The sequence below is a fragment of the Gopherus flavomarginatus genome, chromosome 4, assembly GCF_025201925.1.
Source record: "Gopherus flavomarginatus isolate rGopFla2 chromosome 4, rGopFla2.mat.asm, whole genome shotgun sequence".
Lineage (NCBI taxonomy): Eukaryota > Metazoa > Chordata > Testudines > Testudinidae > Gopherus > Gopherus flavomarginatus.
The window spans coordinates 148,086,538-148,107,227 of record NC_066620.1 but is presented as its reverse complement, the minus strand read 5'-3'; the positions used below and the strand labels follow the sequence as shown (position 1 = coordinate 148,107,227).

Genomic DNA, 20,690 nt, shown 5'->3' with positions numbered 1-20,690 from the left:
GCAGTGAATGAGAAGACTGCCTGAAACATTGTTCCTGAGAGATGGAGAAAGCATTGCCCCCACCCCCAAAAGGAGAAACTACAGTGAAGCCATGAAGAGGGAGCAGTGGAGTCCCAGAAAGAGTGACTGAGTGCAATTGCAGAAAGCGGTGTTGGTCTGGCAGAGCTAATCCCCAGACACAGTCAGGAGTGACTAATGCACTCCAGTACACCAGCACAACGTGTGTGTATGGGGAGCATGCCTGAGCACGTAAGTGGTCTGGTAACTGTGTTCATGGGTGCCAGTGTAGACGTAGCTGCAGATTGTCTATTATAAGTCTGTCTGGGTTGGAGGGTTTCTTAACATTTTTTTTCCCTGTTGAAATGTCATCCCCCCCGCCAAGGTTGTGGTCAGTGGGTCCCCTCCCTTCCCCCCTCAAGTCTATGAGAGCCACCTCGCTCCAACCCACCCTAGGCGGCGGCCTTTGCCCTTGCTCACAACGGCCGCTGGGTGTCGCTGCTGCAGAAAGCAACGGGAGGAGGGGGGGCCAGTTACCTGCGGAGGGAATCTGAGCAAGAGCTCGCAGGAACTTCACGCCGTCCCGAGGGAGCTGCGAGGAGCAAGCGGAGAGGTCCCCGAGGAGGGCGTGGGGAGGGGAGAAAGCAGGAAATCCCCCGTGCACAGCCTGCCCGCACTGGACTCGCAGGCGGGGCTAGGGCGCCGCCCGCTCCCGGGAGCCAGAGGAGAAGGTAGGAATGTTTTTTTGTGTGCGCCCCCCCCCCCTTTACTAGCTAAGCGTGACTCTCCCTGCGGGGGGGCCTTTCCCCAGCAGGGCTGGGCTGAGAGAGCGGCGTGTGGTGGCCCTGCTAGCTCGGCAGGTGTCTGCATTACCCCTCTGCTAACGGAGCTGGACTGCAGCCTGATCCGCCCTGCCCGAGCGCCTTGCACGGGACTTGGTCCTCGCTTGTAAACAAGCGGAGGGCGTGGGGCGCTGGGCGTTAATGCAGCAGCGGCTCGGCCCCTCCCTCCAGGGCTGCTTTTCCCTCAGCACGACCTGGAGAGCGAGGGGCCGCTAGACTGGCTCCGTCCCCTCCCCGGGAGAGCGGCCAAGCCGCGTCCTTTCCTTGGGGAAGGCGGGAGTTAGTTTCCGTGTCGTGGGGAGAACCCGGTCTCGACTCCCCCGGGGGCGAAGTTCCGCAGTGGGGACTCGAGCCCCGCTCGCAGTGGCTCGCCTCTAGTAGGAGTTGGATTTGAGTTAGGAGGACTGCAGGATGGGGCCCTAGCTGGCTGCGCGCTCCTTCCTCTGAGACAGCAGCGATGGGAGGTGCTCCTTGTAAACAGGCAGTCAGGACAGAAAGGTGTCTCTTCACGGTAGCTGGACACGCATCCAGCCCCGCAGGAAGATAGTTGGGTGATTTCTCTGGCACGGTGTCTCTGATAAATACTCTGTGCTCTAGATGTAGTATTTGTTACCATGTTTTATCAGCCCCACTCATTATGAAAGCCCTTATTTGCCTCAGTCAGTATTTGCCTAGACAGTATTTGGTCCTGCCATGAGGGCAGAGGACTGGACTCGATGACCTCACAAGGTCCCTTCCAGTCCTAGAGTCTATGAGTCATAGCGGTGTTTGGTTTGGGATGCGATTTACGCTGCCTGGAGGCATGGAACAAAATCAAAGGTTGATATGAACTGTGAGGGAGGTTTTCCTACTGAATGTTATAAGTAAGTTGGAGCCAGTTGATGCTTAACTTAAACAGTTTTATAATATTATGTCAGGGATATGACAGAGTGAGGCTTTACTATCTGCAATGTTTAAATAGTAACATAATTTGGATGCATTTCCTTACTGAATTCTGATCCTGCAACTGGATCTCTGAAGGTGAGTGACCATGATGCCTGTGCAAAGTCCTCATGAAGTCATTGCAGCTCCACAGAGATAGAGGGTCTGGTTGCAGGACCAGGACTTAAGTAGCTTTAATGTCAGTATTTCAAGCTTTTATAGTGGCTTCTATCCAGAAATGGAAATCTGGCCCAAAGTCATCTATCCTTTTCTTGACATCTAATAAAAACTGACAAATGTTTCCATTTGTTTATTACATGTAGTAACTGCTCCCATGGGTTTAACACCTTGTGATTACAATATGTTCAGCTATAACTGGATATATGTGGTTTCCATCAATGGATGATCTGGAGTGCCATTGTCTTGCAGCATTCATTTATTGCAAACACTAACATAGTAAACATTTAGCATACTGTGATTTAGTGCAGACATCAGAGCAGGAAGCATTGGCTGAGTTCTGTCTTAAAGAGTATCTGTATTTCAAGTTATTTGTGAATGGATTATTTAGATTTATATAAAATGGCTTATAATCATTCACAGACAACACTTGACAAGTGCATGTAGGTTGGTGCTGAATTTGCTTCCTTCTGAAGGAAAGTGATGGGGGGGGCAGATAAGAAGCAATTTTCAATAAGTATCTTGTAGAAAGGAAGATCAGTGTGTTTCACTCCAGTTACCTGTAGAGCTATTCAGATGTTGATAAATGTATATATTGGTCTTTAATAGGCAGAAGCCCCTTAAACTGATTTACTGTAATTCATCTTCAAAGAGAGAAGAATGTGCCAATGGCTGTGATATATTCCACAGAAGAGCAGACTTAACACATACACGAGGGTGGTCTGTTTTAGGCCCTGATCCTAAGAAGGTTGCATCTGGGTGGAGTGCCATTTACTTACTATACATTGCTTGTGGCACCTTAGAGACTAATAAATTTATTTGGGCATAAGCTTTTGTGGGCTATAACCCAATTCAACAGATGCATGGAGTGAAAAATACAGTGGGCAGTTATAAATATACAGCACATGAAAAGATGGAAGTTGTCTTATTGGGGGGGAGGGGAGAAGCGCTGACAAGGCCAATTCAATCAGGGTGGATGTGGCCCATTCCCAACAGTTGACAGGAAGGTGTGAGTATCAACAAAGGGAAAACTATGTTTTGTAGTGACCCAGTCACTCCCAGTCTTTATTCAGGCCTAATTTGATGGTGTCAAGTTTACAAATTAATTCCAGCTCTGCTGTTTCTCACTGAAGTCTGAGATTAATGCTTTAAACCATTTGAAATTTGGGATTCAAAACTTTTTTTTTTTGCTGTTCTTAATCTTGCTGTTCTCTGTGATGATCTGCACTGGACACCCAGAACTGTAAGCCACTGTTACCACTCTGCTTTAGCAAATGAGTTTTACTGGAGTTTAGACTCTGTGCCAGCTTCCTTCCTCTTTGCCTCACTCACAACTTGAAGACTCTGCCCATGTTATTTCCCAAAACAAGTTGTTCATTTTTTTTCTGAACTTTAGCCTACTTTTCTAGTATTCAAATATATATAAAAATAACTTGTTTTATTAGGAAAATACAATACATTGCATGAGATATGTATTATGATGATACATTTGTCTGTGTGTATATGCAAAGCTGTCTGTTGAAGTAAAGCTACTGTGACAAAGTTCCTCCTCTACCTTGGTGGGTCCTGCACTTATTGGAGGATTTGCTCACCTCAGTGATCTTCCTTTCTGGTGGAACCCACAGTCTGGGTCAGTTCCTCCTGTGTCTGATCAGGAGTTGGGAGGAACCTGGGCGCACTTTCTACTCCAGGTTCCAGCCCAGGGCCCTGTGGATCACAGCTGTCTATAGTGCCTCCTGTAACAGCTGCATGACAGCTACAACTCCCTGGGCTACTTCCCCATGGCCTCCTCCAAACACCTTCTTTATCCTCACCACAGGATCTTCCTCCTGGTGTCTGATAATGCTTGTACTCCTCAATCCTCCAGCAGCACACCCTCTCAGCTCCTCTCTCTCACTGACTAACTGGGAGGCTTTTAACTAGTTCCAGCCAGCCCTTGATTGGCTTCAGGTGTCCCAATCAATGTAGCTATCTCCACTGCCTTCTAGAAAGATCTTAATTGGCCCCAAGTGTCTTGATTAACCTGGAGCAACTTCCATTTGGTTACCATGGTACCAGGGATTTGTTTAGCCTGGGGCTAACATACCTCTTCCTCATTACTTTACTGTAGCCATCTGGCTTTGCCCCATCACACTATGTGTTAGTCTAGAAGATACTCACCCTAAACTAACAGGCATGCACACTAGCTCTGAAGTGCGTGTGCATCTGAACATATTGATGAATCTTATGCCCACCACATACAGATTTCAAGCTGTTAGCAGATAATGATTTAAAGATTTGACACACTAAAATGAGAAGAAAATGAAAAGCAGTATCAGAATACATTTCAGAACACAAGAAGTATTTGAAAGATTTAAAAAAAAAACAGGAAAAAAGGATGAAGTTGAGTGTATGCGTTGCAAATGATGTCCCAATTAAATATAAATATTTATAGGTTAATAGTTCTAAGTCTACAACAGCAAACTGTTAGTCAAATGAAAAGTTTTATTTGGGGATTAGAGAGAGAGATTGTTTTCTTAAAGTCAGAGGTAGCATTATGTTTTGAGTTCTGTTTTAGTTCTGCAGCAAACCACACTGAACGGAGTTAAAAGCATTAATCTTTTCCCCTTTCTTCCTGTCCTGAGTACTCTTTTCTCCTTTCTTCCTGTCCACCGAAATAAACCCCAATATTTACCCATAAAATATTAATATTTTGCACTGATTTTCACCTGTTTTTGAGGTAATAAACTCTGATAAATCCTTGGAAAAATAAAATAAAAACTGAAAATGAAGGGCCCTGAGCATGTTTCGAAGGACCATTCAAGGTAAACTACGTATGCTAAACAATCTATTCCATCTTCTGTTTAGCTGTGACACTACATTTCCCAGACCTGAAGAAGATCTATGTGTAAGCTTGTCTCTCACCAACAGAAGTTGGTCCAATAGAATACATTATCTCACCCATCTTGCCTAAAAACCTGGCACTGACACTGCTACAACAACACTGCATAAGACTAATTATGGTCGTTCTAAAAACAAACAAAACTTTACTAGATACTTCTCTGTACATGATAATGCCTTAGATCCTTCAGACTATACACAGGCAACACTGAAGGTCTGAACCTACTATGCCTAATTCAAAGTTAGGCCACGTCTACACTAGCGAATTTACAGTGGCACACCTGTACCAGTGCAGCTGTGCTGCTCTAAGATCACTTGTGTAGCTGCTCTATGCCAATGGGAGAGAGCTCTCTCATTGACGACATAAAACCACCTAAATGAGTGGCAGTAGCGATGTTAGGCAGAGAAGCTCTCCCGCTGACAGCACTATAACATGAGCACTTACGTTGATGTAACTTTTATGTTGCTTGGGGGTGGAATATTCACACCCTGAGTGACGTAAGTGTTGCTGGTATAGGTTGGTGTGTGGACATAGCCTAATTCAGTAAAACAGAAACAATAATGTTTCTCGACTTTGTAAGGATTTTGTGACACTTAATTGAACAACTTTGAAATACTTGAATGCAAAATAAGTGAGTGCTAAACTTTTATTTATTTCTGTTCTATTCAAATCTTCAATTCCTTATTTTTCCATCAACAGTGAGGACTTCAGATGAACTTCCAGAGAGCCTATAGCTATATCTTTCCTTAGAGGTATATCAGATTAACATCTAATCAGAGGCAATACTTTATTTAAAACCACAAATGAGATGCCTTATTTCACTTGTGGAATGAGCCTAGTGATATTTCCTTTGTAAGGATAAATGAGTTGTAATTTCTCTGGGCAAATAAAAATGGAAATAAGTAATTTTAGTTCTCTATATTTGCGGAAGGGGAAGGAGAAGGCATATGTGTGGCTTGTCCAAAATCATCCAGCCCTGAAGAGAAGAAATATAATTGCAGCTGGAAGAGAGTGGGTAGTAGCAAAGTAGGTGTATGCTGGCGAACTAACTGTGCACTATGTGCACCAAAGAACATTCTCCACAGGATTCAAGTCCCTCTTTCTTCAGGGCTTCAGTTTTATTTTTTCTAAATAACACAAGTTCAATATATCAAACATGTCACTGGCATCAGCTGGGAGGAAGCTGGTGTGAGCCAACTCTCCTTAAAGGAGGTAAAAGTATACATGTTCTCTGGCTCCAAGAGTTATTTGAAGACATTTTACAACCAAGTCCTAAATAGTGTGGATTTGTTCATACAAGATATACTGTGTAAGCTGTGTGTAGAACTATTTGAATAATTACAAAAAATGTATATCATACTCAGCTGCCTGGGGTTAGCTACTGAACACTTCTACTGCTTTAGTGCCAAGGTGAAATAAATAAAACAGGACTGACATGCATAAGTTGTATGTGAAGCTAATTTACATTGCATGCCAGAATTTGCTGGAATTCACATGGTTTTAAAATTAGTTTTGTGCCTCTCTTGTGTTTGGCTCCAGTGAAACTCAAGCTAAAACTTAAAGCCAAGGATGAGTCATGACATGAGATAGAGGAGAAATTCTGAAACAACTGCATTTATTGCTCAAATCTGTTTAATTCTTCAAAATGTTCTTAATCTTCAGAATCTATTCGGAGTTGATACAGAACAAAACACTGAAGTCTTTGTTTTCACTTCTTTAGTGTTTAAAGGCTTAATAAATTAAGGAGTGGCTGAGACAGAAATGAATAATAGTGAAAGCCCTTGACATCTAAGATGGTTTGCACATTGTAGCAAAATACTTAGTTGAAGTTTGGTTTGCCTCCCTAAAATTAATACTTTTTCAGCCACCAAGTTAAGTTAAAAATAAAACTTGTTAAAGCAACTAATGACTTTGACATTTTCTGGAGGAATTAAATCTGGATATTTTATTGGGATTAGGCCAAGCTATCTTGATGTTATTATGAAAAGAAGTACTTTACTTTCTGCCTGTTGAAATCCGTATTATTCCTTATATGAGCCAGTTGCTATCAATTTTGCAGTAATTAAAGAATTACTTAGAACTTTTATTCAAGTTCATATGTAATGCATTTATTAACTGGAACTTTAGGTACTATGCAGTGAAAATACGCATGACCAGGAATTTTGGCTCTAGCTTCATAATTTTGTGTAATATAATTTAAAAAAAATGTTATCCATATAAAATTGATATTCTCTAATTATTGGTGCCCAGCACAGTTGGATAAAAAGAATACAAATACAGATTAACTTTTTGTCTTAAACTAATGAACCTCTGCTTAGAAAATGTTATTTTTCCTGAAAGTGTTTTTATAGTTCTTCAAACTGGTTCTAATTATGGTGATACTCAGAGACAAATTCTGTTCCCAACTCTGTCACTGACTTAGTATTGCCCTTGCACAAGTTACTTCAACCATCCGGGTTTTGTGAATTGTGAAAGTGGTGTTGTTACCATCTTTTTTGATGGTTGCTGAATTGCAACATGGTGGATTTAGTTCATAAACATTTGAAGTTAGAGATTAATGCTTGAAACCATTTGAAATTTGGGACTTTTTTTTATTATTATTATTTTTTTTTTTGCTGTTCCTCATAATAAAACTATTCTCATCTTGCTGTTCTCTGTGATGATCTGCATTGGACATTCAAAACTCTAAGCCACTGTTACCCCTCTGCTTTAGCAAATGTGAGTTTTACTGGAGATTAGACTCTGTGCCAGCTCCCTTCCTCTTTGCCTCACTCATAACTTCTTCAAGAGTCTGCCCATGTTTGTTACCTGCAAGGCAAGGTAATCAGTGAACCCCAGTTCCTGAGTTCCTCAGAGGTGTAGCTTTCTCTCTAGTGTCCAGTCAGTCATGGGACACTCACAGAAATTAAGTGCCTGCCTCGAGGAAGACACAGCACACACCAGCCTGTCCGTTAACTGAAGCTCACACTTGGTCAATATAACACTGAGATGCTTTATAGTAAAACTAAGAATAAGTTTTTATTAACAAAGAACAGGGATTTAAGTGATACTAAAAGAGGAAAAGAGACAGGTTTGTTTATATGCAAAAATGCTTTCTAGTGCCTAAAACTTAATTATAACAAGTTTATAGTTTTATAATCTAAAGCCATTTGTCACTTACAGCAAGTTATCAGCAGTTCCTGCCCTTCAGGCTGATGGGGCCATCCTTCCTATACTCAGAGGGGGCTGTTCCCTTTGTCACCTGTGTGATGGATAACTAGGAATGTCCTTTTCCTCCCCTTCATATTTTCCCACATCCATTATCTTGTCTCAAGAGCCAGGAAGACTTCCCAAGAGTGCAGACTTGGACACCTGCTATGCTCACTAAATTGTTTCCTCTGTTGCTTCTTAGCTTGATTGTTTTGTTTACCTTATATGTAATTGTACTTCAATTGTCCTCAACTTGTCCTCAAGCCAGTCAGACAGGTAAATCCACATTCCTTTGTCTAGGGATGACTGCATTTATGCACTGCCTCCAAGGTGTATTTTAAGAACATATTTCCAGTACACATACCTAATTCTTTATACATAATCCATACATATATCACACAATGATTTTTTGGGACTAGCATGTCACCACTTTACATATGGTACCTTACATGACACCCTTTAGATACATACTATGACAACGTGGGATAGCGAGTGCATCCAAGTTACTGTATAGTGGACCCTCTGCCAGTTGACACTGGGGAGCTCTTAGGGGCATAATCTCTCACTTGATTACTGTAACAAACTCTTTTCTAGCTTCCTCCTTTTCTTTTCTTGTCCCCTCCAGTCTGTCTAGTTATTGCATCCAAAACAACTACATTAAGAGAATATTAAGGTTGCAAAGTGAAGCACTCAAAGGTAAAGATGTGCCAGAATTAAGCTTGTAGGACCACTGCCTCATTTGTTGCAGAAGTTGAAAGGGGTAAAGTGAGTGGGGCAGTGGTTTGCAGGAAGAGAGAGGATGCTCTTGTAGTGAAGGCATAGAATGGTGCTTTGGAGAAGTGGATTGCATCCCAGGGGGACTCAGTGGAAGGGATACTGGTCAAGTTAATTAAACCAAACTTTTCATATGTGGCCACTAACTTATGATGATGGAGACCTTCTGGGGCTCCATACTAATCTCATCAGGCAAGATGACATAACCCAGGAAGTTGGTGGTGTGGTCAAACTCATACTTTTCAGGTTTTGCACATAAGCCATTTGCCCTGAGACACTCTAGTACCTATTGGATGTGTGGTTGTCCAGTGTTGGGTTCTTGGAGAAGCTGAGAATATCATCCAAGTAGATTACAACAAACTGGTCTAGAATGTCCTTAAAAATGCCATTCACAAAGTGTTGGAATGTAGCCAGGGCAATGGAAAGGTCAAAGATATTCATAGTGGCTGTATTGGGTGTGGAACATTGTCTTACCTCCTGGCTGTGAACCAGGTTGTATGCTTCTCACAGGTTGCGCTTGGTGAAAAATTTAGCTGAGCTGACCTGTTCCAGAAGTTCATTAATCAGCAGGAGAGAGTACTTTGGTTTTAATGGTAATGTTATTCAAGGCCTGATCAGGAGAGCCCAGGGTGGCCAGACAGCAAGTGTGAAAAATCGGGACAGAGGGTGGGGGGTAATATATATATATATAAGCCTATATAAGAAAAAGACGTATAAATTGGCACTGTCCCTCTAAAATTGGGACAGCTGGTCACCCTAGGAGAGCCTGACTGAAATAACTTTGCATGGTAAACAATCTTAATGTGCTTTCTTAATGGAAATGTTGAATAGAGACATACCTGTAAACTGTGCACAATACATTACAATAACTGGATTAGTTAACAGGATAAAAGTAAAATCTAAGATCTCATTTGATTACTGATTCTGACATATGTAGGGATGTAAAACAAGAGTAACACAAAGGAATTATTTATTTATTCTTTTCTTTTTTTAACCTGCTATCCTCCCCATATCAGGCCTATAGCCAGCCAAGCAGAAATGAGACAGTTGGAAGCAAAACAAAGTAAAGGAGAACCTAGAAGTCCCTTTCTCCATACTTCCTCTCCCCAATGTCCCATCTATGTATTATGAAATCTACTATTTTGGTGGGAACTGGTGATAAAGCAGTACTGTACCAATACAGGTAAAATATAGTTCAGTCTTCTGTGACTGATAGGTCAAAACCAAAATGTTCCTGAATCATGTTACAGTTGAAAAGGTCCGAAGCCGAGGCACAGTCCAGGTATATGATTTAATCTTCTTAATACCACATCACCAAACTGTATTTTAGCCATATTGGAATACTGCTGTGTTGTAACACCATTCTAGATGTTTACAGTGTAGATGAGCTCTCTTCTCGATCTGGTTCCTTTCAATAGTAGAGATAAAGGGTCAAGGCAATGGTCCCCAACCTTTTTGGCTGGCGGGCGCCAGCCGAAGGACCACTGCTACGGTGGAGCACCCGCCGAAATGCCACCCAATTTTGGCAGCATTTCGGCGGGGACGCCTCTCGATGACGTCGCTTGCCGTCGACAAGCGACGTCATAGAGAGGTGTCATTGCTGAAATTCGAGGTGATGCCTCTTGATGACGTCACTTGTCAGTGACAAGCGTCGTCATTGAGAGGCGTCCACGCCAAAATGCTGCTGCGGCATTTCGGCAGGTGCTCTCCTGGGGGCCAGGACGCGGGCGCATTAAGATGCCCCCGCGGGTGCCATGGCACCCGTGGGCACCGCGTTGGGGACCCCTGGGTCAAGGAATGCTGAAATCTCAGGGCATTTATGTGTTAGCTGCAGCACAGGTGCTCATGACCAGTTGTAACACTCCTTCCTCGTGTAGTGCGACTGGGAGATGGACTACATGGAGATACGTTAGGGTGCAATGGTCCTGGAGCACGAACTGCATATCTTAAAATTGTCTGCTCTATGCAGTGTTTACAGTCAGTGTTGCTGACTTTACAAGAACTGTGATAATGTGGCCTGCATATCAGAGCAATTTTCCTCCAGATTCTTCTTTCTCTCACGTGTGTGGCAAAGCATCATGTTATAGCAGACTTGATCAGCAAATTTGGTACAGATTCGTCCTGAGCTCTGGAGGGGACCCCAGTCCCCAACGTTGGGGGTTTCAGGGTAATGACAGTCTGTGGAGCCCCTGACAGCTTGGATTCTGTTGGAGCCAAGGTATCTTCAAGGGTTGATAAAGGAGGTGGAGGAGTTGGGTGGTAATGTGAGGCACGGGGACCAACACAGATACCCCTTGCTTTTGGCATATCCCTCAGAACTGCACATGTTGGGCGCTGAATTTCTTGCCACTTCCACAACCCTCTCCTTCCACAATGGAAGAATTAGAAGGAAAATTCATGAGTATAAATTTGCTGAGTTTCCACTTCCACGTGTGTCTTAGCATGGGGCCCTGTGTATGTTACTATTAGGACATATTCTCAAACCAGGACTGACCCTGGAGGTTTTTTGCCTTCCTCTGCAGCATGGGGCACGGGTCATTTGCTGGAGGATTCTCTGTAGCTTGAGGTCTTCAAACCACAATTTGAGGACTTCAATAACTCAGATGTAGGTTAGGGATTTGTTATTGAAGTGGATGGGTGAGATTCTGTGGCCTGCATTGTGCAGGAGGTCAGACTAGATGATCATAATGGTCCCGTCTGACCTTAAAGTCTATGAGACATGAGATTACTCCTTTTGGGGGACATCAGTTTGGAAAAGAATCTCAGTCTCTGAGGAAAAAGTTTATCCATTATCTCCTAAAATGACTTGCCCATTAGTGATGATGTTTTATTTATGCTGAGTTCCTGTTAGCACAGCAGATTTTCATTCTACCTGATTAGGTGTCATATTGCAGCATAGCAGATGGCATGCTTTTGTAGATTCACATTAGTAACAGAAGTTAAGTCCAAGAGTATTTTCTTTGGGTCTCTGTAACATTACCTGCAGGTAATTCCTATGCAACACTCATTATAAGTAATTTGAAGTAAGATTTGACCTTTTGTAACATCTACCTAACTTTTCTTTTGTTTGTTTGTACAGCTGGCAGGATTGTCACATGATACATGCAGAGCACATGGTGTTTAAGGTGTATCTAACTTAGGTATTTATAGTGTGCCTATCAGAGTTGTATCTAGGCCCTGTCACTATGAGAGATTGTAACATTATTTACAATGGACCAAGGGGAAAAAAAACGAAAACAAAATTTACAATTCAGTGAATGTTCCCACTTTTCCAATGTCTAAAGGCACCAGGATGAATTAAGGAGGTAGACAAGAGTATATACAGTACTGACACACAGATTGAAAGAAATATGATCAATTTCTCACTCTTAATTGTGAATCTGCTAGCTTTTACATACAATAATCAGATAATTGCTTAGGATGTGTGCTTAGGAAGTAAGATGTATGCCATTTGTGTTAAAATTAATTTTCTGGCACACTTAAATTTGTTTTAATGTAGTCTTTTTGTTTTTATAATCATCAGAGGGGTAGCCGTGTTAGTCTGGATCTGTGATAGCAGCAAAGAATCCTGTGGCACCTTATAGACTAACAGACATTTTGGAGCATGAGCTTTCCTGGGTGAATACCCACTTCATCTGCATGCATCTGACGAAGTGGGTATTCACCCTCAAAAACTCATGCTCCAAAACGTCTGTTAGTTTATAAGGTGCCACAGGATTCTTTGCTGTTTTTATGTTTTTCTGTGAAATAAAATAAAATTAAAACAGCATCATACTGGGGTTTTACTGTCCCATTACAAATTAAATTTGCCACCTAGTCATAAATTTGGGGTAGTTCAGATTTCCAATCCAAAGCTCTTAAGTTTGCTATGTGTCTGTCTGAGGAGTATATCCAACATTATCAGAAGAATAGACTAGATTTAATCGTTTTTTTCCATCTCTGAATTTTATGATTTTTATATCAACAGCCATCTCTTGTAGTAAGTCTGACATGCATGTATGTGGTCAAGTAATCATAAGTTTATATGGAGTGATCCAATATAAATGAATTTTAGATTTGTGCTGATGGCTTTTTATCCATAACCTATTTTTTTGGAGGGAGCTTTTGAATATGTTGTATATCACAAGTAATCATTTTGAAATGTATTCAGGTGCCTGTGTCTGAAGGTTCTGAATGCTTAACATGAGAGTATTTTGTGTGTGTGTGTGTGAGTGTGTGTTGGTGTTATGTTTTTGTTTTTTGAACTAAGCAGAGTTCCATTAGGCAAAATTATGTGTGAGCTTCACTGACGTGCAGTCCTAGAAAACCGCAGATACTAGGTCCACAGATGGCCACTCTTAATGGGGGAAAGATTGGTTTAATAAATAGTGTCAAAAAGATAAAAGGAATGGGGGAATTTATGGTAGTTTCTCATCAGAGAGTCATAGAGCTATTTGCAAGAGGGCAACTCAGTTAAATTGATTTTTGCTTGTGTAGAAACAGAGCTTTCAAAATAGTTGTTGGTCCTAGGCTAAGACCATGTATGTTTTATCCCAGCGTGATCTCTTAAATGTGAACTACAAAACCAAGATGAAAAATGAATTCAGCACTGACTTATGCACTTAATGCTCCCTAAACTGGGGGAGTTCTACAGAAAAAGAAGTTTTAAAAGTTAAAACTTAATTGTCATCACTTCAAAATCTTCTGGTACTAAGACCTCCATGTAGCAAATCAGGCTATACTAGAGAATTAGTATGGAGGAGAAATAATATTTTAGGAATTAAAGTTAAAAATGTTGAATGCCCTCTGTGTCCTGCTGAGTGCTAGGGGGCAGTGGTTAGAACATGGAACTGGCAGCCGAGATTTGATTTGTACTCCAGGCTGTACTCCAGACTTTCTTTGTGACCAGTCACAAGGCGTCACTTAATCTCTCTCCAATTTTTTCATCTGTTGAGGATAATAATACCAACTTGTATAAAGAACTTTGAGATCTTTGGAGTGCCATGTAAGTACAAAGTGTAATTATTTAGCACAAAAATCTGTGCTTGAGTTTTCATTTAGGCTTTGCAGTTTACATTTAAAGCTGATTATTTGTTGTTGTTTTTTAAACTGAAACTAGGTTTTTCCAAAGTAAGCCTCCTAAGACCTTTAATTGTTCACTGCAATGCAGAAACAGAGTCAGGTTCTTTTAACAGTTTAATGATACATTGTTCCCTTATAGTTGTGCTAAGGATATTTAAAATGTTTGTTGAGAGGTCAAAAGACAGGTCAGTAATATCACAAAGTGTCTTGTGTGTGGTTAGGAACCTCCCATAATGCCTGGCATCCAAGGCATTTGAAAGGTACAGAGTTTGAAGAGACTGTTGCAAATGATTTAAGCTTCACTAATTCCATTTGAAAGATACAAGAGCGAACACAATGTGGGGCAGATCAATGCAACTTAAGGCCTTTAGTAGATATAATTCTTCAAAACTTTTTCTGTTAGCAAGGTTATTCACCCATGCATCAAGATTGTCTTCTGAAATAAGTGCATTGCATATACTGTGGAACCTCGATTCTGGGCTCATTAGGGCATAGTTTCAGAATCAGCAAATGTTATCTATATAATGTAATCATTCTAGTACATCTTGATGAAGCAAAAATATTGTAATGAACTAAATTCCTAGGACACTGTTGCATAATCCAGCCCAGCCCAGCCCCAAACTTTCCCAAACCCAGACAACAAAACAGAAATTTGCATTTATGCAGATCTAGCTCACCTGTCAGTATGTCTTCATAGAACCTAAGGGGCATTTTGAATGTAAAAATGCATTAAAATAACTGGTTTAATTTATGAAGAAAAGAAAAAAATAATTGTGATATCTGACTGTAAAAATATTTTTATTCTACTTCAGGATAGTATGTTTAATTTTTTTAGTGCATGTGCATGCACACAAATTATATTATTAGATCTTGCTTGAGTTACATGTATATAGACTTTTGCAAATGTTCGGATGAGTGCACTATAAATGCATATATATATATATATATATATATATATATATATATATATATATATATATATATATATATATATATATATATATATATATATATATATATATATATATATATATATATATGTAGAGAGAGAGATGCACCAGCAGAGATTTTAATTCCAAATTTTAGAGGAAGTAAAAAAATATCGAGGACTTTGGTATATGGTACTCCTTGCAATCTTTACTTTAATTGTTGTGTGAGAACTAAAATTGTAAATCCGTTTATTTTAGCTGTTCCGCCTACTTTGCTAAAAGTAGAGATTTTTGCATAACCACTATGTTTAAGTGGTTTTAATAGGTTTCACAACAATAGGCTGAACAAGGCATGTGCATTTCTGCCCAGACCTCAAATCTATTGAAAACTGCTTTGGGAAAACCATTATATGTAATGGATTTTAAGTACTTTTGAGAAGTATGAAGAGTTGCTCACTTGAGAACATAACTGTTATGCAATCCCATGAACATGTGAACAGCTATGTCAATAAGCCCTCTTGCCTAGTCTAGGGAAGGTTTGTTAAATGGAGGTGAAATGAGCCCAAGATGTAGGCTGAAATTAACTGAGCTTTATTTGAGCCCTGCAGGAAAGGGAGTTGGATAAAACTTGAAGAGTTAAAGAAAAACAATGTGAAATGCATGGTCTCTCATTCATTCACTTCATTTATGCCTGTCAGCCAGGGCTGGTGCAACCATTTAGGCAAAGTAGGCGGTCTCCTAGGGCCCTGGGATTTGGGAGGCGCCATTTTCTTTGGCAGCAACCACGGCGGCCAGATATTCAGCCGCTCCTGTCACCGCCAGCATTTAGGCAGAGGGAACTGGGGCAGAGGAGCATGGGGAGGGCCACCTGCAGCAAGTAAGGGAGGGAAGTGGCACCAGGGGAACTCCCTGCCCCAGCTCACCCCTGCCCCGCCTCCTCCCCAGCACGCCATGGCTGCTTCACTTCTCCCACCTCCCAGGCTTGCTGATTTGCGCCGCAAGCCTGGGAGGCAGGAGAAGTGAAGCAGCGAGGGCATGCTCGGGGTGCTCATGCACGGAGCAGGGGTGAGCTGGGGCGGAGTGGGTACCTCAGGGTGGAGGGTGGGGAGCTGCCATGGGGGAGGGGGCTCCTCAGGGCGGATGGGGGAGCTGCCGCGGAGGGGGGGCACCTCAGGGCAGGGGCGCAGAGGGGAGTGGCGCAAGGTGGAAGTTTCACCTAGGGTGCAAAACATCCTGGAAGAGGAGACTTGAAGAGATCACTACAGATGGAAATAGCAGCAACACCTGTAGTTGAGGTTGCCTAACACTTTTCATTGTAAGCCTCTGTTTTCAGTTGTTTATAACTTTGCCAAACTTTAATAGTTTGGGCTGAATTTTCCCATATTTGCTTTCTACCTCAGGCTAATTTTTTTGAAAGTTTTAACCAAAAGTGGCTCAGCTGTCTCAGAGAATATGGGTTGGTGAACATAGATAATGGTTAATGTTAAAAGTTTCCTGTATAGTTTATTTGAAGGACTTTAGTATCTTGGAGCAGGAACTTGAAATTTGGCAAAGGGATACTGCAGGGGTTAGAGTAGCGCCTTTAGCTGCCCCACAAAAATCCCCATAGATTTGGCCAAGGTATCTCTTTCTTATGATCTCCATTTGCACATGCTCAATAGAACTTTTTAGAGGCTTGCTGCTAAAAGCTCTGAAAAATTCTGTTTCTATTGAGCATGCTCCAAGCTCCACAGAACTTGAGTTCCAGATGAGACACAGTAGCAACGTAGGCCAGCTCTTCACCTGATTAGTGTTAATAAATCTATATAATTTGCCACCCTTTATTATTGAACCAGGCTTTATACTTCTACTTTAGAAGTCAGGCAAATATATTTTTCCCCATTTTGCAGATGGAGTAATTGAGAGGCAAAATGTCACCCCAGGCAGAGTTGAGAATTAGAACTCTATCTCTAAAGTGGAAGATCCAAGTCTTGTCTACATCTACACTGCCTTTCAGGATGAAAGTGCTAAACTTACGTGCTTGGCTATGCTTCATGTAACTACTACACTCCATTCTCCTCCAGAGTCCAGAAAAGAACCCAAGAATTTGATTTCCGAAATTCGCCTGTCTAGCAAATACTTGTGTAAAGTACAGGCAAAATGTTTGTCTCATTCCTGTGGAGTGCATGGTCTATATTAAAGGGTAATGGCCCACAGTAGCTATCAGTTACTCCTTAGCTCAAGTGGCAGAGATCTGGGTTTAAACCCTGCTGATGACTCTAGAGGTGGGTCACTGTGGTTCCACATGATGCCATTTTGGGAGGTTTCTTTGTACAAATCCTAAGAAATCATATTAAAAATATATTAAAGATCAGTTTTTTAATAGCTGGTTAGTCTTTGCTCCACAGGACCCCTGTCTCACTGTCTAGGGTGGACAGTGAATGATGCAGAGGCATTGAATTTAAACCCAAGAGAAAGATTGCTAGAACCAAAGTTGCATCACTTAATTCTAGCAATTTCTAACTTTTGTGTGATTGACTTTTCAAAGTTAGCGTTGACTTTTTCAAGAGTGAACTTTGACAGCTATATTTTTTTTAGCTTTCTCATTTGTAATTATAACCAACTAATTCATAAAGCAAAATAGGGTGTTTTCTTGTATATCCGTTTCTGTGTACTTTTGTTTTCTTTTAATGTTCTCTGTTGCATGACTTCGCCGTACACATAAAGCTATATATAAAGCTGGCCCTCTCCATATTTTCCATTTTAATACCTTAACTATAGCACTGTACATGGAGGCAGGATCTTTATGGGAAATCCTTCCTGATATATGAAAATGATCAATTCGCATTCCTAAGCATAAGATTCAAATTACTCATATTATATGAGGATCAAATTCTGTCACCCTTTCTCATACTGACTAGAATCTTACTCCACAAATGGAGGCTTATAGAGGAAGGTACTGCTGAATGTAAACATCTGTCAGAATCTGTCCAGTAGCATGCACAGCTGTAAATGTTAATGATTATGCAATTGTAAGCAGGGTCAGAATGACCTGTACCCTGACATCTGGTGGCCAATTGTGGAAAAGAACTTCAGAGGCTGATCTTGTTTGCATAGGCACACCCACCCCACCTAGCATGAGTCCACAGCAGCCCAAATGGTCACTTTGGCTCCTGTCGGATCCTCTGTTATTGGGCAGGAAGAATAAAGTGTTGTTACCCTGATTATGTGAATCAAGCACAATGGAACTGTTTTATGACAGAGGGACTTGCCATCAACTAAGTAGCACTTGCTAGATGAGGGATATGGGTTCCACAACCCAGTGAATTCAGAGATGCTGGGACAGGTATTTGTACCTAATAGTATGGGCCTCTTTTAAGGCACTGAAACACCAACTGCACCCACTTCTCTCTCCACTGTAGAATATCAGAGCTAATTTTGATTCCATTAGGAGTCTAGTCACAGGCTACTGAGCTGAATTCACTTTGAGCCAATGGTGCACCAGCACTGAGGCTCCCCTACTATAGGCTGAAATCACTGAAGAGCTGATATTACTGAGTGTTGTGTTAAGTGGTGAGGGGGCCTGAAGATATATTGCAGAGTGACTGGCAAAGCAGTTCGCGGCACAGCAGAAGTGGCTCATGGGACAGCTGTGTGGAGTGGAGCGGCTGGCGGAGTGGTTCACGGTGAAGGCTGCAGCAGAACCCCCCAGAGGGGTGGGGCAGTCGGCCTTGGACCACGTAAGATGCCCCTTAACATCCCATGCCCCCTCCCCCATTGCCACCCAGGCTGGGAGGTAAAACTCTGCAGATAAACTTTTGAACTCTGGGGCTGCACTGACCAGGGACAGAGACTTTTGTGTTGTTGAACTTCTGGGTGATTTTTGGATTGCTGGACTTAAGACCCTGAGGGGAAAAAGACACTGCTAAACTTACTCGGGGATGGGTCTTTTGCTCATGGTTTGTGTTATGAATCCTATTTGTGGTGTTTCCCCAACATAATGCTGCATTGTTTTCCTCCTTGATTAAAAGGATTTTGCTAGACTCAGACTCCATGCTTGCAGGAGGGGAAGTATTGCCTCTTAGAGGCGCCCGGGGGATGGTATGTAATTGTCCCAGATCACTGGGTGAGAGCTCGAGCCAATTTTGCATTGCGTTATTGAAATGGAACCCCTAGATACTGAACCCAGCCCTTGTTGCTGCCAGCTCAGACAGGCAGAAGGGTTACACAGTTATCCATTTCTCTTTAAAATTCAGCCATCATATTTGACCTGGTAGAAACATCTTGTTCCTTTTGGTTCTGTGGCCCCGGTCCTAAGCCTATTGAAATCAGTGGGAGTTTTTTCCATCGACCTCAATGGGCTTTTGATCAGGCTTTCTTAAAAAGTACAGCTCTGAATGATGATAGCTTGAGGTTGCTGGGAGACGAGAAAGATACATATTCCCATGGCTTTCAGAAGTAGAGGGTTTTTGTTTTTGTTTTTTAAATCAACATACAGTCCTGGAAAAGAGGACAGACCTCCTCAAGGAGAGTATTTTCCTAAGGAAATTGAGAGAAGTTTTTTAGGTCCCACTCAGAGGTGAAAGTAAGCCGGTATGCCCCAGTACAGCATATTGGCAAGAGCTGATGTGCCATACTGGGGTGGCCCGGCTTCCCCAGGTGGCAATTTAAAGGGCCTTGGGTTCCCAGCAGCGGCTCGAGCCCCAGGCCCTTTAAATTGCTGCCAGAGCCCTGCTGCTGGAGCTCTGGAGTAGTGACGGGGCTCTAAGGGTTATATAAAGACCCGGGGCTCCCGCTGCCTTTATGCCCCAGGCCCTTTAAATAGCCGCCGGAGCCCCGCCGCCACTACCCCAGGGCTCCACGGGCTATTTAAAGGCCTGGGGCGGTAGAAGCAGGGGAGTCCTGGGCCCTTTAAATAGCCCCTGGAGACTTGCTACCAGAGCCCTGGGGTAGCAGCGGCAGCGACTCCAGCAGGGCGGTAACCGCGGCCGAGCCCAGGGCCCTTTAAACTGCTGCTGGAGCCCCCGGTTGCTGCTGCTACCCCAGTGGGGGAGAGGGAGGGGGAGGGCACTTACCGGTACAGGGCGGACCAGGGCTGGCTCTGACCCTCCCATCCGCGCCCGTTCCGCCCAAGGCCCTGCTTTCTGGGGGCCAGAGCCGGCCCCAACCTAGCCCCGTACTGGTAAGCCTTATTTCTTCTTTCACCCCGGTCCAACTCCTTAAATCTATTGAGTCCAAGTTCTAGTCTCCCTGAAATTATAATAGTAGAGCCCACCGTTCAGTCACTTCACTAGATAATTTCTAGATCAGTATTATCGGATGTTTGCAGAAATAGACCTTTTAGCAATTCTGTAACATAAGAATATAAGAACGGCCATACTGGGTCAGATCAAAGATCCATCTAGCCTAGTATCCTGTCTTCCAACAGTGGCCAATGCCAGGTGCTTCAGAGGGAATGAACAGAACAGGTAATCATCAAGTGATCCATCCTCTGTTGCCCATTGAAACAGGCTAGGGACACCAACCCTGCCCATCCTGGCTAATAGCCATTGATGGACTATCCTCCATGAATTTATCTAGTTCTTTTTTGAACTCTGTTATAGTCTTGGTCTTCACAACATCCTCTAGCAAAGAGCTCCACAGGTTGACTGTGCATTGTGTGAAGAAATACTTCCTTTTGTTTGTTTTTTAACTGTCTATTAACTTCATTTGGTGACCCCTATTTCTTGAATTATAGGGAGTAAATAACACTTCCTTATTTACTTTCTTCACACCAGTCTGATTTTATAGACCTCTATCATATCCCCCCCTTAGTTGTTTCTTTTCCAAGCTGAAAAGTCCCCGTCTTATTAAGCTGTTCCATACCCCTAATCATTTTTGTTGCTATTTTCTGTACCTTTTCCAGTTCCAATATATCTTTTCTGAGATGGAGTGATCACA

The 20,690-nt window shown here is 42.3% G+C and overlaps 1 protein-coding gene across 4 annotated transcripts in view; it reads left to right on the top strand.

The window, feature by feature from the left end:
* Window positions 1-546: 546 nt before the first annotated feature.
* Window positions 547-20,690, top strand: part of ANKRD6 (ankyrin repeat domain 6) — a 176,670-nt gene continuing 156,526 nt past the window's right edge. For 3 of the 4 annotated variants that reach the window (XM_050949266.1, XM_050949267.1, XM_050949258.1), the window contains exon 1: window positions 547-728. The gene's annotated coding sequence lies outside the window, so the exon portion shown is untranslated. Of the gene's footprint in view, window positions 729-16,837; window positions 16,900-20,690 lie in introns of those variants that run through there. The other variant, XM_050949262.1, reaches the window with a different exon arrangement.